Source organism: Giraffa tippelskirchi, chromosome 2, assembly GCF_054371585.1.
Source record: "Giraffa tippelskirchi isolate mGirTip1 chromosome 2, T2T-mGirTip1v1.2.pri, whole genome shotgun sequence".
Classification (NCBI taxonomy): domain Eukaryota; kingdom Metazoa; phylum Chordata; class Mammalia; order Artiodactyla; family Giraffidae; genus Giraffa; species Giraffa tippelskirchi.
Window position 1 is genome coordinate 137,982,765 of NC_137276.1, and position 19,109 is coordinate 138,001,873.

A 19,109-nucleotide genomic window follows, 5' to 3' on the forward strand; every position below is an offset into this window, starting at 1 on the left:
CTAGAAGTAAATCACAGAATAGAACTTGATAAATACAGGGTTGTCATCTCAGATAGCTAGGGAGCTGAAAGACTGTTCAATGATTGTGGCTTTATAAAGAAAATTCGTATTTAAAAAATTAAATTGGCCCCTTCCTCTCACAATAATAAAAATAATTGCTAAAGGAATTAAAGATGTCTATATGAAGGTAAAATTAAATGAAATTTGGTATTGATATGTACATACTGTTATATTTAAATTGGATAACTAACAAGATCCTACTGTATGGCGTAAGGAACTCTGCTCATACTATGTGGCAGCCTGGATGGGAGGGGATTTTAGGGGATGATGATTCCCTTGTATATATATGGCTGAGTCCCTTTGCTGTCCACTTGCAACTATTACAACATTGTTAATTGGGTATCCTTCAATATAAAGTAAAAAAAAGAAAATGTAAGAGAGGTCCCTCTGAAATTAGGATAAAGAAAACTTCCCTAAATGATGCAAAAAAAGTATTAACCACAAAAGTTTAATGACTATGATTACATTAAATTAACAACTTCTGGATCTTAAAGGAAAGTGAAAATAAAGCCACAAGTTCTGGGGAGATATTTGCAATATACATACAATCACCAAAAGACTATTGTATCAAATATTAAAAAAAAACTCATAAGTCAATCATATTTACAATTATTCTACATAAAACTGAGCAAAAGATATGAAAACGAGTTTCACAAAAGAGGAAACATTTCATCAAGCAAAATTATGGGGAAAAGTCCAATCTTATTCATAGTAAGGGGAATAAAAATTAAGATGCAATGAGATAACTGCAATTTTACCCACTCGATTGGCAGAAACTTAGAATTTGACAACACAAAAATTGGAGAAGATATGGGAACTCCTAGTCATTGCTGGTCCAGTATTAGTTCTTTTCAGTTAAACCACTGTATCTCATCTGTTTCCTGCCAGGACTGTCTAATATATACATTCTTACTTATGTTCTAGTTCTTAGGCTCATGGTTATTGGGTATATGTGTTGTTATGTCTCATAACATATTTGTTATTACATTGTATGATACATGTATTTTGCTTTTCTTTTACATGTATTAAAAGGAAAAATGTAAATTTAAAAATAATTTATTATCAACACCATAAGTCAATAAAAATTTATAAATTGGATTTGTGATTTACTTCTAGTTCAAAGACATCTAATTGGACGGAGGTTTTTATTTATACTAATCACACTTAAAAATGAAATTTTAGAAGTGATTGAATTCCTGCATTTGTATGAAATAGGCTTCTGAAATTTCCCTATTTCTGAAATTTAGCTGAGGTTTTCGTCCTCCCAAATAGTGACTGTAATCAAGAAGAACACATTTTATAAATTTTGAAATTATTTATTCTGCTTTACAGTTCAAAAAATTGCTTTTAAATACATTTGACTCTTACAGAAAGCTCGAGTGGCAGATGGATAAGGCAGTTATTAGAAGGACCATTTAAATAAGCAGAAACTAAGTCTTTAAGACTGTAAATGACCTACACAGGTCCACACATTGGCTAGTTGCATAGATTATACTTGACTCTCCACTTTTTGTCTATTCTCTTCCTTACACCATTTTACCTGAAAAGATAATAATAAGCTTGTAAGTCTGTGAAATGTTTCACCACTTTGAAAACGCCTTCCACATCACGTCATCTGTTTTGATTCTCACATTCACCCTTGAGTTTCTTTAGCATATTTCTTCCTTCTCATAAAATATATAGAGCATAATTGAAACCAAACGTAGTATTAGCCATGAAAATATAATATCTTTCTGTTAAAAATTTATTAGATAATCAAATCAAAGTAACAGTAAAATAATCTTGCTTTTGTTTCATAAACCACAGCTATATTTACTGATTTGTCTGAGAAATAGCTAAGATTAATTAGTTCGGAATTTCTTGGTTTTTGTTTTAAAGTAAGTGCATGAACAAAAGAATGAATGGATGGTCATATCATCCAAACAGCTTCTGCTTTCTGGACTTTGTGAAGAGAGCCAGAAACGTGCTCCTCCCTCTAGAAATTTACTTATTTTTCATTTAACAAAGTACAAAGAAACTCTTTCAGGAAATATGTCTTTAAATATTAATTTAAATACATTGAGTATTGCTCAAATGAATAATGTAGTATCATTAAGCAGGATTATTTATTTTCAATCTTATTTATAAACATCCTGCCTAAATTCTTTTGCTCTTGCCTTAATGTCCATGTGGTCCTGCCAGCGAATGGTAGTCTGGTTACAGGCAAACTACATTTCACATCCCATCAACCCCACCTGCTCACACTTGGCAGGGTTTGACTTGAGTTGCTGCTCATTAGAGGCTCTGGCAGAGAGAAAAAGTGGGTAGAAGCAGCAATGAAACCAGTGCCTGAAAAGTGAAACTGAGGTTTAGGTTTTATATGGGATTTTATTTGGTGAGTGGTTACACAGCTTTTCATTATACCAGATAACAGGTTGCTGGCAGCATATTTAAGAGATATGGAACTTTTAAGGGGCTGAACATGAAATTAAAGCTTGATGAAATGAAGTCTAATTGGTGCCCCACAGTCATACGTGTGCCAGGAAACGTACACGCTGGTGCTTTAATTGTAATCAGCCATTCCTTTAAAATAGCTACAATCTCCACTTTGCTGCACATGGAGAATCTAGAAAACAATGCTATTAAGAGTTTATATGCCATCTTATGCTCCACTTTCTTCATAACATTACATCAGTTCTACAGGCATTTTCTGCTCCATTTACCAAACTGGCTCTAGTCAATGAAGTTTTGCATTATAAGCCCCAAGGGAAGAAAATAATGCAAGAGTTTTACTGTCCATGTTAATGCTATTTAATATATTACTCAAACACGTACTAAAGACCAACAGTTCTGATTACACAACTTTGGTTTAAAGTGGCTTCCAAACTGACTTCTTAACTGGCAACTTCTCAACTGCTCTTGTCTTCCCAAACTTCTCTTTGGCCGATAGGAGGGTCCAGGGAGTACAGCCTGAGATGCCGCAGACTGGATGGTTTTCAATGTTATAATCTTCATTGTCTAAAAAGAAAGAGAAAAATGATGTCCAGCCTGTTTGTTTTGCTTTGTTTTTCCAAAAGTTGTGTGTTTGAATGTTGCTTCAACTGGAACTAATCCTCACCTACCCCTTGGGAGGATAATGTCTCTGAAAAATGGTTTAACATTCTAAAAATGATGTGAGTCCAAAAGTTAAAGTTTGAAGTAGGAGTGAATAGTGAGGTAGAACAGCATTCTGTCTCTTTTTTGGAGGATTTGGATTTCACTCTTCTCCTTTTGAGTAGGAGAAAACAGATCTGTCTTTTCTCTGTTTGGATAAGGAAGGGAGAGGGCTTAAAGAAGAGAAACATATTCAATACCATCTGTTTCCTAACTCAAGTCCTGCATAAATTCTTTCTTGGGCTAGACATACTAGAACAAAACCCTAAAGAGAATGCAAAATGGGGAGTGAATCAGTGAAACCAATTTTATTATTCTAAATGCAAAATTTTTAGAGAAAAAAAGAAAAACTAAGGGATAAATCCAGAACCTGTGATAAGTATGTAGGTTTATAATAACAGCTCTGAGCTCTACTGTAGTGGGAGAAACTTCAAGGCATCTCTGAGTGATAAACTCCAGTTACTAGTTCTTTTCATACGGCTGTTTAACATATTTAAGCAATTTTACCAGATAGGTGAACCAAGTAATGTGGTTGTTGTTTTCAGTCACCAAGTTGTGTCCAACTCTTTGTGACCCCATGGACTGCAGCACACTGGGTTCCTCTGTCCCCTACAGTCTCCCAGAGTTTGCTCAAATTCATGTATCAAATAACACCCTCTCAAAATTGAGAAACTTTTATTTTTGGAGAATTGTGTCTTTAACATATAGCCTTAATATAGTCTTATTAATAACAATATCAGGGTGTTCATATCAAAACAATATCTAGACTTAATATTTAGAGAGTCTTTGCCAAGTTTAAGATCTCATTAGCAAGATTTAACTCATAAACATATGGCTAAATAAATTCACAGAGCAGGTTTGGGATGTGTGTGTTTAAGCTCATCAAAAATTTAATTATTTCAGTATAAAAATTTGAGGAAAACAAAAGCATGTCAAATGGAAATTAAAAGTAATCCTTCAGTATGGTTACATATTTTATTCATTTTCACCATTGACGTGTCTGCTTAAAGCTGATATGTGGGACCTCCAGGTAAGCTAGAATCCTATCTTCCCTTGACCCACCCATTGTTTTGTAAGAAAATATTTACTACACAAGATTTTTTCCACCCTGTCTTATCCAGATGCTCTCTTCACAGAAATTTTTCATTTCTTTCACTGGCATCATTTTTTTTTTGATTTGCTCAAACAAAACACCATTTCCCTATATTCTACTGCAGGTTCTATACTGTTGCCTGGATTTTTCATCCCTCCAAACCACCCTCAACTCTGCCATATGAAAAGTCATGGACCTTGGAATTCAGCAGACCTGGGTCCAAGCACCATTTCTGTCTCTTGCTAGTATGTATCCTTTTAAACTTAATATTATGAGCATCATTTTCTTCCTCTAGACAATGAAACAGTTTTGTAGGTTAGTATAAGAATTAGAGATACTGTGCAATGACAATGTTGAACTTTTGGAAGCTCTTTAAAAAATTTTTTTATTGACACATAGTTGATTTACAATGCTGTGTTAGTTTCAGGTGTACAGCAAAGTGAATCAGTTATACATTTACACGTATCTACTATTTTTTTAGATTCTTTTCTCCTATAGGTCATTACAAAGTAGTGAGTAGAGTTAAAATAAGGAACTAAAGGAAGCTAGAATAAAAATGAATGAAAAGCCGTCCCTGTCCCTTCCAAACAGAGCTGGTGTGTGCTCAGCCTAGGACTGTGGGGATCCACCAATGGTCCACGAGAGAGCAGTGAGGCTTCTCCCAGGAAGGAGTCCTTGGCAGGGGTTTCTCTTTCCCAATGACTAAGTCATCTGGGCAAGGGAAGCGAAGCCTGAAATGTTTGGGATTGCTGTGAGGGGAAGTCAGCCCGACAGGCTGAGTTGCCTTTCTTGTCCTTGGCATTGTAACAGTGCACGGTCTTCTGTTGTTCCTGGAACCACTCGAGCTTATAATGAATGGAGTACCAGTGATTGGAAACGGTCGGCCCTCGATGATATTTCCGCAAGTTGTTTTCTTTCTACAACTTGGTAATGGATTTTTCTAACTTTAACAGGATGGTTGAAGTGTCTCATGATTTTATGTGCTGTTGCCCCCTCTGGAGCCAACTCTGTCCAGTTATCATGTCAATTTTTTTTTAACACTGAAAATCAACCCCTCTCCAAAACTGTAAATGTTTTCCTTGGAAGGTTACATGATCCTAAGCAAACAAACAAAGTGAAGAGCCATTCTGATTCTTCTGGAGACATTGAAACTCTTTTTTTAATGAGTTAAGTTTTTGGATCTATAGATTGGGTTCACTGAATTCTGCAGAGGTCAGGGGAGACTAAGGAACGTTTGACAGTCTGGGCAGGAGGGAAATGGAGCTCTGTGAGGCTGGCCCTTTGCTGTGAACTGAGGCCTGGTGAGCCAGTTAAATGAAAGGTAAGACAGATGGCTAAGTTGTGAGTACTAAGTAATGAAGACAGACTAGCTAGACATACCCAGGTTAAAATCCCAGCTCCACTACTAAGTAGATAGACGACCTTAGACAAAATCCTTAAAATTCATTAGCTTCAAATTTTATATCCTTTGTGGAACTGTGAGTAGTAATACATATCGAGTGCTTATTACATGCTGGGCACTGTTCTAAGCTTTTTGTTTATGGCTTTCAATTTAATAATTTTTATAATAATCCTATAAGGAATAAAGCAAATGTTACTATTTGAATTGTAAGGATAAGAAAACTAAGAGAAAGCACTCTTAGCTGAAGCTAACAAAGTTGGTAACGACAAAGTTAGAATTTTATTCTATGCAATTGGAAGCCAAAGGCTATATTTTTAACCACTATGGTATAACTAAGTCACTTGACATATTGCCTGGCAAATAATTAACATTTAATAAATGGGAGAATCCAATATATACTTATAGATTATCTTTATATTTCAATATGTGTGTGTATCTTAGTTGCTCAGTCGTGACTGACTCTTTGCAACCCCATGGATGATATCCCAATAGGCTCCTCTGTCCATAGGATTCCCTAGGCAAGAAAACTGAAGTAGGTTGCCATTCCCTTCTTCAGATATTTCAACATATGTCATATGTATTCAAGATTTGTATTTGGAACTTTTAACAAGAATTGGTAAACTGTGCTTAAGATTTTTAAAATAAGCATTGAGAATTGCTGCTGGCAGCTACACTGGTTACTGATTTAGGAAGTTCTAGTACCTCCTCACTATGGAGGGTAAACTCAGGGTTGATTAGAGATTCTCTAGAGGAAACCCACTCCAGTATTCCTGCCTGGAGAATCCCAGGGACAGAGGAGCCTAGTGGGCTGCTGTCTATGGAGTCGCACAGAGTCAGACACGACTGAAGTGACTTAGCAGCAGCAGCAGCAGCAGTCAGTTTCAACTCTTTCTTTGTTAATTTATTTATAAATTAATAAATTTATTAATATATTAATTTATTTCCTTAGAAAGAGAAAATTAAATGAAGCCATTTTTCATTTTTATTCTGTCATTTTTAGCTTTCTATTAATTGATATGATCTTTTGATTCTTTTCCCTAATTTTTTTTTTTTTTGATTCTTATTTTCTCAGCTGATCCATTGATTGTCATTTCATCACTTGAGTTTCTGTGCTGTAGACACCATCTCATCGGAAAAGCAGAGAAGGCAATGGCAACCCACTCCAGTACTCTTGCCTGGAAAATTCTATGGACAGAAGAGCCTGGCAGGCTGTGGGGTCACTAAGAGTCGGATACAACTGAGCGACTTCACTTTCACTTTTCACTTTCATGCATTGGAGAAGGAAATGGCAACCCACTCCAGTATTCTTGCCTGGAGAATCCTAGGGACAGGGGAGCCTGGTGGGCTGCTGTCTATGGGGTCGCACAGAGTCGGACACAACTGAAGCAACTTAGCAGCAGCAGCAGCAGCAGCAGCAGCAGCATTGGAAAAGACACTGATGCTGGGAAAGATAGAGGATGGGAGAGGAGAAAGGAGCGACAGAAGATGAGATGGTTGGATGACATCACTGACTCAATGGATATGAGTTTGAGCAAACTCCAAAAGATTGTGAAAGACAGGGAAGCCTGGCATGCTGCAGTCCATGGGACTGCAAAGAGTCAGACGCGACTTAGCGACTGAACAGCAACAGATGCCGTGAAGACCACATTCTAACTCAGTGGCTACACACTGGAAGGTAGAGTTCCTTCTTCTGTTACTGCTGACACACTGTGCCTTAATGCTTTATGGAAAGCCCCACCTCTAGTCCATCTTGAATATAAAACCACAGAATTAACCACAAGGCCTACTTCCTATCTTCCGGAAGCCCCATCCAGATTATTCTTCATAACTCCAAGCATGCAAAAAAAAGGAAAACCCAAAATTCCAAACTAATTTAAACCTTCAAATTTATAGAATTTAAAGTATTGAATCAACTAGCCTAATTTTCAGATTTTCATTCAAGTTAATGTAATTTTTTTTTCTTTTGAGCTCCTTAAAGTGTTCTTGATTTCCCACATTATCTCATACCATGAACGCTTTTCTCCAGCTCCACTGATGTCCTTCTTTCCAGTTTTTACCTTATTTTCCCAGCCACTCGGATTCTGCTTCCACAGTCACACGTCTTGTATGTGTCCTCCCCACTGATGGTCCTTCATCAATCTACCAGCAAATTTATGTTACATACAAATATTTTCGCTGACAAACTTCACCCTGTGATAATTCTTTGTATCCCAAGTGTGAAACAAATTTTCAGGAAATTATTGATTATATACAGATAGATGGCTTATGAATTCTTTGCTAAGCATATATGTAGATACATACCACATACCACATGAGATAAGATATTTGTCTTTTGACATGTCCCGTCATTGTTACTCAGTTTGTATCACGATCTTACATGGGTTGGAAAGCTGCTTTAAAAGTGTACTCTACACATTTTGTATGTGCCTGTTTAGCATCTTATATTACATTGTTTTGAGGAAGAAAACCTGATTGTTTTAACTTTTCCTGCTTAATTCTGTCATTTGTTCTCCTGCAGAGTTCCTACTCAACTGTTTTCTGAGTAAATAAAAGCATGTCAATGGTTCTTTTCTCCTAATTCAGTCAGATTTCTCAACACCCCTCATGATTGCTTAAATTCTTTAAAATTCTGATTTATTCTTCTACATTTCTTAACTAATGTCTGTGTCTGTGACCCATTTCAGGATTCTTAATTTTCAAAATAACTTTGCTTTATTCTAAATGTTTAATAAACCAACCAACCAACAAATAAGTAAATAAAAATAAATAGACCAGATCAACAAATTAAAAAGGGCCTTCAAGTAGGGAATGTCCAGTACCACTTTGATATTCTTGAATGAATTTACACGAGAAATCTAGATCCATGTGGTACATAAACTGGGTTTAGCAACCAAGTCTGACATATTGGCCATTTCACCAGACTCTTAAAAGCTGTTATTTTTGACTGAAGAATGAAATTTGTATTGATTACCTAAACAGACTGACATTCATTTGAGAGAACATGATCAATCTACAGCAAGCACACTAGCCAACTAGCACATTCATTGGAAAATAGCTTCGGCTTAGAGTAAAATTAATATGTTCTTTCCTTTTATTCAGTGTGGGCAATAGCAACTTTTCGGTTTTGCTTAAGTGTTATCTATTCCAGCTTATACATTGTTTACTTTTCCTAATGTAATAATAACACCATGGCACAAATGCATTCTTTCCATGTGAGATAATTATATGAATTAAGTTTGTCCAACGCTTACACCTAGCTTGAATTCAAAACAGTTTTTTTTTTAATTTAATGTTTTGATTATAAGCAAGTAAATGAGCATATGTCCAATTACATTTTGGGTGCAATAGCTTTAGCCACCACATTTTGGCATTTTATTTTATTAGCTAAAAGTTCACATATGGTTTCCATGTCTCCAAGCTGTCTTTAAGGATACAAGAGTTGTATAACCTAACATTGTTTTCTTTCCTTTTTGCTCCCAGCCCCCTCTGCATTTTTCACATATGCTCTCTTATAGAGGTACCTCTCATAGTTTTAAAGATTATATGTGCAAATTGTGAAAATCTGAGTTTCCTGGTGCTTTGAAGAGACGATGAAAGGAATGCTTCTAGACCTAAAATTTTTACCTAAAAAAGGAAAAAAAATATTAATGAATACCAAAATGTTTACTATAGAAACAGCAGTATTAATATGCAAATATAGCAAGTTTGCAATGATCTTTTTAGTTGCTTCCTTCTCATGGCTTGCTGCCATGCTAGAGTTCTCATAGTCCCTTTCCTCTTTAGAACCCTCCCCGGCAGCTTTGGAATGAAGGAAGGGGGGAAGTTAAGTGAACATCTTAAAGACTGAAATGTATAAGACCCAGCCATGCTGGTGAAGGACACAGGATAAGGGAGCACAAAGAAACATATTCAGCTCCTTTTACTTGCAGCATTCTGCTCTATATCTGTGTTACTGATATAGTTAATGGTTTGGAAAACTGCAAAACTTGCATATTTTGGTCAAGAGTTAAAGACAACCTTTCTAAACAACTAAAACTTGGTTATGTTTTAGGTTACAAAGATTTCTGAAACTTCATATACACATAGTGTTAATATCAGACACTCTTCACATTGTATATATATTTGATTAAAAAATAAAAACACTAAGACCTTGAAATAGTCCACGTTGTTACATTTGTACTAAGCATGCTGTAACAGTAGAAAAGAACTCTGCTTTCAAAGATTTGTTTAAAAAGCTATTTGTAGGCAATCCTTGAGAACTAGGACATGGAATATTTTGTCTCTTTTCTCTTGAGGAAGAAATCTGATGGGTGCCCCATGTAGGTGATATGCTGAAAAGTGTTCGAGCTTCACAGACCAACCAACATCTACCTGTCCAGCTGATTTTCTTCTTTTACCCCTCTGGGCAAAACATGTCATTTTAGGTGATAGAAAATCTTTGTTTTTTTTTGGGAAGTATTAATAGATCACAGAAGAAAGCCAACTGCTTTCCAAATGGCTTTAGTCTTTTATCTATAAAAAATCATTAACAATCCAAAGGAGACATGTAGAGATTTTTTTTCAGTTATAATATATTGCACTTGAGCTATGGAGCATATACCAATAGTGCTATTTAGAATTTGGGCATACTATGAATGTTGAAGTGCAAATACCTTGTTCTGCCTTTAAGTTCACTTTTCAAATATGTCTCTCGCTTATATTAACTACCTCCTTTCTATATTTTGACTCATTTGGACTTTTGGGGGAAGTCAGTTTTAGCAACCAATAGCCAAAGAAAGTTGTTGTTATTTGTTGTTTAGTCTCTAAGTCGTGTCCAACTCTTTTGCTACCCCTTGGACTGTAGCCCACCAGGCTCCTCTGTCCACGGGGTTTCCTAGCAAAGAATATTGGTGTGGGTTGCCATCTCCTCCTCGAGGGGTTCTTCCTGATGTAGAGATCAAACCCGTATCTCCAGCATTGGCAGCCGGGTTCTTTACCACTGTACTACCAGGGAAGATCTTAAAGAAAGTGAGTGTTACAAATTTATAGTTGAGTCAGAAGTTTCAATTTACTTTAAACTTGGCAGAAATGTATTCAAGACTGATTGTTCACTTAAAATGTCCAGACCTAACATTAATAGGATTTAACCTGGAGAATACATATCTGTTGTACAGAATTGAGTTTAGTGGCTTAACTGCTCATATCACATGATACGAAGCTTGTAGAAATTAGGATACTTTCAGACTGTAGTGTAAGACCTAATATAGGCTATTGTTCCCTGTTAGAGATCTCCTGTCACTGTATTATTTCTAAACAGGCTAATCTTTATATTATTATCCATTTTAATGCTATTTAGAGAGAATGTACAGAGTCTTATACCAATGTTCTCAGGAATAGTAATTATTTTAATGGTAATAGAAATAGTAGGTGCCATTGATGAAGCATCTCCTCCGTGCCTGGTACTATATTAAAAGCACTACATACATTACCTAGTTTAATGCTCCAATAATAATCTTATCCCCATGTTGTACACCAGAAAAAAAGAAGCTTAAAGAAATTACAAGTAACTTTCTCTAAGTTATACTACCCAGAAGTGACAAAACTGAAATTTAGCCCAAATCTTTCCCTGTGAAAGGGTTAAAAAATTTTTGTAATGGTACAAATGTATGGTAGAAATTACACTTTTAAAACTAGAGCATTTGATTAAGAATATTATGTAAATTGGAAAAGTTTAAGAGTTTCACTAAAAAGCATTTTGAAGGGAAATATAATTTTTATTTAATATTTTTTTAATAAACAATATATGCATGAGGTATAAAATGCCAGCTATAAAAGACTATACAGTAAAAAGCATATCTTTACTCCGACTTATAATCCTCAGTTTTCCTCCTAAGAGGAAACCTAAGCCACCTGTTTCTTATTCCTCCTCATAGATATCCATCACATGTATAAGCACGGGCATGTAGGCAAGCATGTGCATGCGCGCGCGCGCGCACACACACACACACACACACACACACACACACACATTCTTCCTTACCCAACTCCTAATCTTTCCTTTCTTATAATGGAAGCTCATCCTGTTCTGCAGGAAAATGTGCCTTGCTAAAATACCATATTTCCAAGATACCCTACCATTTGAACAGTTATTCAATATGGTTCTGGCCAAAGAGAGGAAAACAGAAATCGATAGTTGGGACTTTGAGGAATTTTCTTTGGAAGGCTGCAGAATGCACAGTTTCACTTCTCTCTGCCTGAAAGATCAGTAAGATGTTGGAAAGGGAACAACCATCTTGTAATAAGTAGGTGGTAAGCCACACGGTGAGAATTAGTGAGAGAAAAAAAGAAGCAGCCTGGATCTTTGTTGGTACAATGGTGTCGTTGTGGTAGCACCAGACTGCTTTTCTTTGTTAGAAAATTAAATTTCTAATTTATGCTTCATCTTTTTAGCAACAGTATAATATTCTACTTTGTGGATGTAATGTAATTTCTCATCCGCTATTAAATTCCAATTAGGTTGTTTTCATGCTCCTGTTAAAGACAATTTTGGAACGAATATCCAAATTCATGCCATTTTGTGCATGAGCACACATATCTGTGCAATAAATTTCTAGAAGCAGAGTTGCTTGGTTAAAGATGTGCATGTTTAGGGAGTTTAGGTGCTGTCAAATGGCTTGCCATAGAAATCACTGCAGTTAATTGACATGAGTTTATGAAAAAGCAGGTTTCTCTACCTTATTAATGCAATATAAAATTTTAGATTTTGTGTTCCATATTGAAAAGTAAAAAAGGTGATCCATATGTAGTTTTAATTTAAATTTCTATTGTTACAAATAAGGGTGAAAATCTTTATGTATTTTCATTTATTTCCCTTTTCCACAGACTTTGTGATTCCTCATTCCAATTTCCTTGTGTTCATTTTTACCAAACTATTCAAAGGAAATTTTCAAATACTAGGAAAATGATTTCTTTATTCTTATATAATTAATACATTCTTAACTTTTGATTTGTATTTAATGTTTTATGTTTTTTATCCATGCAGATTCTTGTATACCTCATTGAATTTATTAAGGCAATTGAATTCAACTTACATAACTGAAAAGGCCTTCTCCATTCAGATTATAAAAGCATCCTTCTACGAATTTGACTATTTGATCCATTTTAGAATTCATTTTGGTGTAGCTTATGAGGTAGAGTTCAATATCAGTTTCTTCCAGATGTTTACTCAGTTGTTCCACTGTAACTATTGAATAAACCCTTTCTCCTTACTAATTTGCAGTGCCACTTTTATCATGTACTAGATGCCTATCCTGGAGAAGGCAATGGCAACCCACTCCAGTACTCTTGCCTGGAAAATCCCATGGACAGAGGAGCCTGGTCGGCTGCAGTCCATGGGGTCGCGAAGAGTCGGATACAACTGAGCGACTTCACTTTCACTTTTCACTTTCATGCATTGGAGAAGGAAATGGCAACCCACTCCAGTGTTCTTGCCTGGAGAATCCCAGGGACGGGGGAGTGTGGTTGGCCGCCGTCTATGGGGTCGCACAGAGTCGGACACAACTGAAGCAACTTAGCAGCAGCAGCAGCAGCAGATGCCTATCCATATCTGAGTCTATTTATGGCCATTTTGATCTATTCCATTAATCAATCTGTCTAGTCCTATGTCAGTATCACACAGCTTTAATTACTATAGCTTTTTAAGATGGTTCTACATGGAGCTTAGCTCCTCATTATTTTCGTGTTTCAATATTGTTCTTGCTCTTCTTGCTTGTCTATTTTTCTACACGAACTTTAAAAACAGTATGTCTGCTTCTGAAAAAGATTTTCTTCTTATGAACTGAGCATTAAATATATAGATTAATTAAGTAAAAATCTCTGAGATGTTGCATCTTGCTATCCAAAAATGTCATGCACATTTTCATTTATTTTAATCTTATTTCCTCAATAACATCTTATGATTTTCTTCTTACAGATCATATGCACTTTCTGTTCATTTATTCTTCTATTTTTCACTTTTGGTTGCTATTATTGTTGTCAAAGTGGTGCCCATTTTATCTCTTAGTTTGCCATTGTTTTATGCTTGATTTCAGAAGCTTAACATTTCCCCTACAAACCTATCAAATGCATTTCTTGCTTGTGAAGCTTTTTAATTCATTTCCTTGAATTTTCTAGGTAAATAGTGGTAAATTTTTTCCTTTCCAATTTTTAAGTTTATTATTGCTTCCTTTTGTCCAATTGCAAAGACTAAATAGAAGCTAAAATTCAAATTAGAGCTCTATTTTAACTATAAAAATATTAATACACTCTCCCAACTTGGCTTCCTACCCCATCCACAATGCTATTAAATTTATCCTGTTACAGCCTTCTCTTGGAAGACCTTAACAATCCATAGAAAATGTACGTTATCTACAACTATGTTTTGGTAGAAAACAAGGCTGTAGAGAAATGTAAAAATGTTGATTTAAAAATTATATTGAAAGCCAATGGAATTTCTAAATAATGAGAATATTTACAAGCCTTAGCTAACAATTCCATCTTAAATAATAATTGCAGCAATAAAATTCAATATAAAGAACAATGTGTCCCTGGATTTTAGTGCAAAAAAAAAAATCTATTTGAAAAATTCCTCACCTCAATCAAAATGTTGTTGTTGTTCAGTTGCTGAGTTGGGTCCAACTCTTTGTGACCTCATGGATTGCAGCACACCAGGTTTCCTTGTCCTTCATTATCTCCTGGAGTTTGCTCAAACTCTTATCCATTGAGTCGGTGATGCTATCTTAACCATCTCATCCTCTACCACTCCCTTCTTTTGCCTTCAATCTTTCCCAGCATCACGCTCTTTTCACTGAGTCAACTCTTCACATCAAGCGGCCAAAGTATTGGAGCTTCAACATCAGTCCTTCAAATGAATATTTAGGGTTGATTTAGGGTTGATTTCCTTTTGTATTGATTGATGTGATCACCTTGCTGTTGAAGGGACTCTCGAGAGTCTTCTCTAGCACTACAATTTGAAAGCATCAATTCTTAAGCCCTCAACCTTCTTTATGGTCCAATACTCACATCCATATATGACTACTGGAAAAACCGTAGCTTTGACTATATGAACATTTGTCTGCAAAGTGATATCTCTGCTTTTTAAAATACTGGCTAAGTTTGTCATAACTTTCCTTCCAAGCAGCAAACAACTTTTAATTTCATTGCTGCAGTCACCATCTGCAGTGATTTTTGAGCCCAAGAAAATAAAATCTGTACTGCTTCCACATTTTTCCTTTCTATTTGGCATGAAATGATGGGACCAGATTCCATGATCTTAGTTTTTTGAGATCATTCAAAGTAAAATGTTGAGTTTTAACCCAGCCTTTTCACTATCCTCTTTCACCCTCATCAAGAGCCTCTTTAGTTCCTCTTCACATTCTACCATTAGAGTGGTATCATCTGCATATCTGAGGCTGTTGATATTTCTCCTGGCAATCTTGATTCCAGCTTGTGATTCATTGAGCCCAGCATTTCACATGATGTACTCTGCATATAAGTTAAATAAGCAGGATGACAATATACAGCTTTGTCGCACTCCTTTCCCAATTTGGAACCGATCTGTTGCTCCATATCCAGCTCTAACTGTTGCTCTTGACCTCATACAGGTTTCACAGGAGAGAGGTAAGGTGGTCTGGTATTTTCATCTCTTTAAGAATTTTCCACAGTTTGCTGTTATCCACAGTCAAAGAATTTTGCATAGTCAATGAAGCAGAAGTAGATATTTTTTTGGAATTCCCTTGCTTTCTCTATGATCCAACGAATGTTGGCAATTTGATCTCTGGTTTCTCTGCCTTTTCTAAATCCATCTTGTACATCTGGAAGTTCTTGGATCATATACTATTGAAGCCTAAGTTTGAAGGATTTTGAGCCTTACCTTGCTAGCACATGAGATGAGCGCAATTGTATGGTAGTTAGAACATTCTTTGGCATTACCCTTCTTTGGGTTTGGAGTGAAAACTGAACTTTCCTAGTTCCATGGCCATTGCTGAGTTTTCCAAATTTGCTGATATACTGAGTGCAGCACTTTAACGTCATCATCTTTTAGGATTTGAAATAGCTAAGCTGGAATTCCATCACCTCAACCAGCTTTGTTGGTAGTAATTCTTCCTAGAGCCCACTTGACTTCACACTCCAGGATATCTGGCAAAATGGATGTTCACATATATGATGCAGCTTTATGAATGTATTCAATATTTTTTACTGGAATCAAATTGCATTTATTTCATATGGACTGCTTTACATCTAAGTAACTGAAAACCTTAAGATGACTCAATAACTTCCTAAAATTAGTGAACTTTGGATAGAATTATCATATATTTAAGCTCTCTTCATTATGTGTTATATTTCACATTTGATTTTCAAGAGAAACAAACAAGTAGCTAAAAGGAACTGTCATGTAAGAAAAACAAAATATGTAAAATAATGAATTCAATAAGATCAGATGATAAAGTCAGTTTACTAAGACGAATAGTTTACCTATTGCAAATTTTGATCGCAAAACTAATTTCACAGCAAATTCTTTCCTTAAGAGAAGAAAAGAAAGCAACATGTCATGGCCAATAACTGCTGAAAAACTGTGGAGACTGGCACTTCCAAATGCTTGGCAGATTATTAAGCCAATTTTTATTGAGTCCACTCTAGCTGTTGGAGGGTCTGTGATTCCCAACTGTTTCACATCAGAGAATGAAAACAAGTAGGGCCCAGCCAAGACCACATTGGTGACTGCCAGCCCCTTTATATGCCAAACATGAAAGCAACAAGTCCAGATGCTTTGATCCTTGCATTTTTGGATTCAGCCCAAAGTTATACAAAAAAAAAAAAAAAAGCACAACTCATGTTAGGACAACATACATTATAACTAGAAATCAATCAATAGCACTGTGACCTTCAAACTCGGTAAATGTTTGGAGTTGGTTTCAGAGCGTGTAATCTAAATTGGGGATTGGAAGTTGGAACTGGTCCTAAACTAACAGAAAAAAAAATGTATATTTTTAAAATATAGAGATTAAAGGAAGCAACAGATGAAGTTTTAATTTATATGTGTGTGCGTGCATATGTATATATTCATGAAGAATGTATTCTAATATAAAAGACTCGCAATGGTAAGAAAAGAAAGCCATGACCACAATGAAATACTCTTTCTCTGCATATAATTAAAAGAGAAACCAAATTGTGGCAGGAAAATATATTGGAAGGAAATTATGAGCTTTCTCCCAATTTAGGGTAAAAGAATAATGAGATAATTTAAGAGGTGAGTCACTTGGTTGCTAGGACACTGTCCTGACTCGCAGCAGTACTTGGGTCTGCCAGCTTGGGAAACAATTGGCTCTGGTCTTGGCAGAGTGGTGGCCCTGAATTCCCCAACACAGGTATACTGAAGAACTGGCAGTGCAGAGCCGAGCTGAAGACTTGATGGCCAATCTGAATTTGGGCACAAGTAACGCTGCAGCTTCAATCCTAGTATTTTAATCACTGCCTATGGCCAGGGTAGTTACTTGAGAAAAAAAAATCTGGGACAGAAGAAATAACAGTTAAAATTAGCTTAGTTTGAGGGGGAAGGGTCTGGCACCAAGAAGTAATTAAAAGTAATCTTTCATCCTTTATATTATTTTGTTTTCTAAATTCACAACAACGATTTGACTGTATTGTCACACAATTTCTGTCTAGACTGCATTGTTTTAAAACCTCACCATTTTGTATTATAAAGCTTTTGAATCATTCCTGGCTCCAAACAGGCTGTTCTAACACAAAAGCTGATACATAGTAATGCTGATAATGTTCAAAAACCTATCATTACAATTTCTCTCTCTCTCTTTTTTTAAAGTACATTTTCTTTTCTCGGTCAGAAAAGTAAATTAGTGGTGGTGATAATACTTTGCAATCTCTACCGACATGTCAGAAAGGCAATGTACAGATAGTCTAACATTTTCAAAACCTTCCAGGAACTGGAGAAGCCAGTTCCTGGAAGATCTGGTCTCAGTCTGCAAAAACAACTTTTTTTTTTTCCCTCTGCAATATGAATTTAGTCAAAATTCCTCACAGCCTCTCCAAGAGAACTGGGTCAGGAAAGATGATGATGCTATCAGTTTGACTGTATTATCCACATATTTTCTGAATGTCTACATATATGCTCATGCACAAGGCACGGCTTGTTAGTGGAAGGTATAAGATAAGAGTAAGTTGAAGCACAAGATCAGAAGGTGGCATGTTTTTAAATGAACCCATTTACCCAAGTCTAGGAACAGCTTGATTTATAGCAGAAATAGTGATATAATGCCATGGAATCCATCTTTTGCATTGAGATTTTTAGTTGTTGTTAGTCACCTCTTACATATCTTTGCACATGTTTTCTATTCTATTAGTAGAATTCTTCTTTTCCTTGAAGCAAATATTAGCTAGATCTATGCCTAAATAGGTATATAAACACTAAGTTGAAAAAAGTATATCACTGTTCATGTATCCATTCATTCTTTGTTGAGCCTTTATAACTTGTGAAAGGCTTTGTTGGAAGTTGAAAGGAATTTTTAAAGTGGAAAACAGTCTGCTACAGTAGAGGAGCCACCAATTTGGAATAGCAATGTTTAATTCTATCCTGGCTTCTTCATTTAACAAGGACAGAACCTTGAAGAAATCACTTATTCTCTTTGTATTTCAGTTTCATCATTTTAAAAATTGAAATAAGGCCACTACTTGGTTCTACTCTGGTATTTGAAGATTATGGAAGAAAATATTAGAAGGATGACAATCTTTAATAAACTGTAAATGTGAGGCCAATGTCAGTATTATAATGAGAGGACTTCTTCCTGTTCCAGAGACACTTCCCACCCATTTCTGGAAGCAAGCTATCTTTACAACAAATGGTTTTGCTACCAGTAAAAGAAGTATTTGATTAATCACAATGAGTGGTTAACAAAAATTACTGCTCTAATTATTAAATCCACAAAAGACATCAAGAGGACTAAGATGGTGAGTAGAGGCTTCAAGACTTGAGAGGACTTCAATAGATGGATATAATTGCACTTGGCCAATTAAAAGAGAAAACAGATGTAGTTGGGAAATTCAGAAAAACCACAATATGAAATTACAAATATACAACAAATATCCACTTAGTTGATCATTTGTCCACTCAAAAGTATTTGTTTATAGGAAAAGAAAAATTTAGCTGAAATTCTTTTTGGAGAAGATGGGAGACAAAAAGTAAAGTTTTCACTTCATTCTGATATGTTATGAATAATTGTAAAAGCTGGGGCAACTGTGTCATATTAGAGATAGAAAAAGTAAAAGATGTATATCCCAAAAGAGAAAATATAGGGGAGGCTAGCAAGGAATCTCTGTTCCAATTTCTCTAGCCCAAGCTTGCCAAGTGGGGAAGTGACACTCAGGCCAAAATTTAGTGATGTATTTTTG

At 35.7% G+C, this 19,109-nt stretch overlaps 2 long non-coding RNA genes across 2 annotated transcripts in view; one reads left to right on the forward strand and one right to left on the reverse strand.

Moving 5' to 3' along the window:
* The window catches only part of LOC145538567 (uncharacterized), a 28,587-nt gene extending 20,333 nt beyond the window's left edge, over positions 1 to 8,254 (forward strand). The window contains exons 2-3 of the long non-coding RNA XR_014077023.1: positions 4,410 to 4,530; positions 6,760 to 8,254. This is a non-coding gene — a long non-coding RNA (uncharacterized LOC145538567). The remainder of the gene's footprint in view (positions 1 to 4,409; positions 4,531 to 6,759) is intronic.
* The window catches only part of LOC145538562 (uncharacterized), an 82,539-nt gene continuing 66,264 nt past the window's right edge, over positions 2,835 to 19,109 (reverse strand). Inside the window, exon 3 of the long non-coding RNA XR_014077015.1 lies at positions 2,835 to 3,057. This is a non-coding gene — a long non-coding RNA (uncharacterized LOC145538562). The remainder of the gene's footprint in view (positions 3,058 to 19,109) is intronic.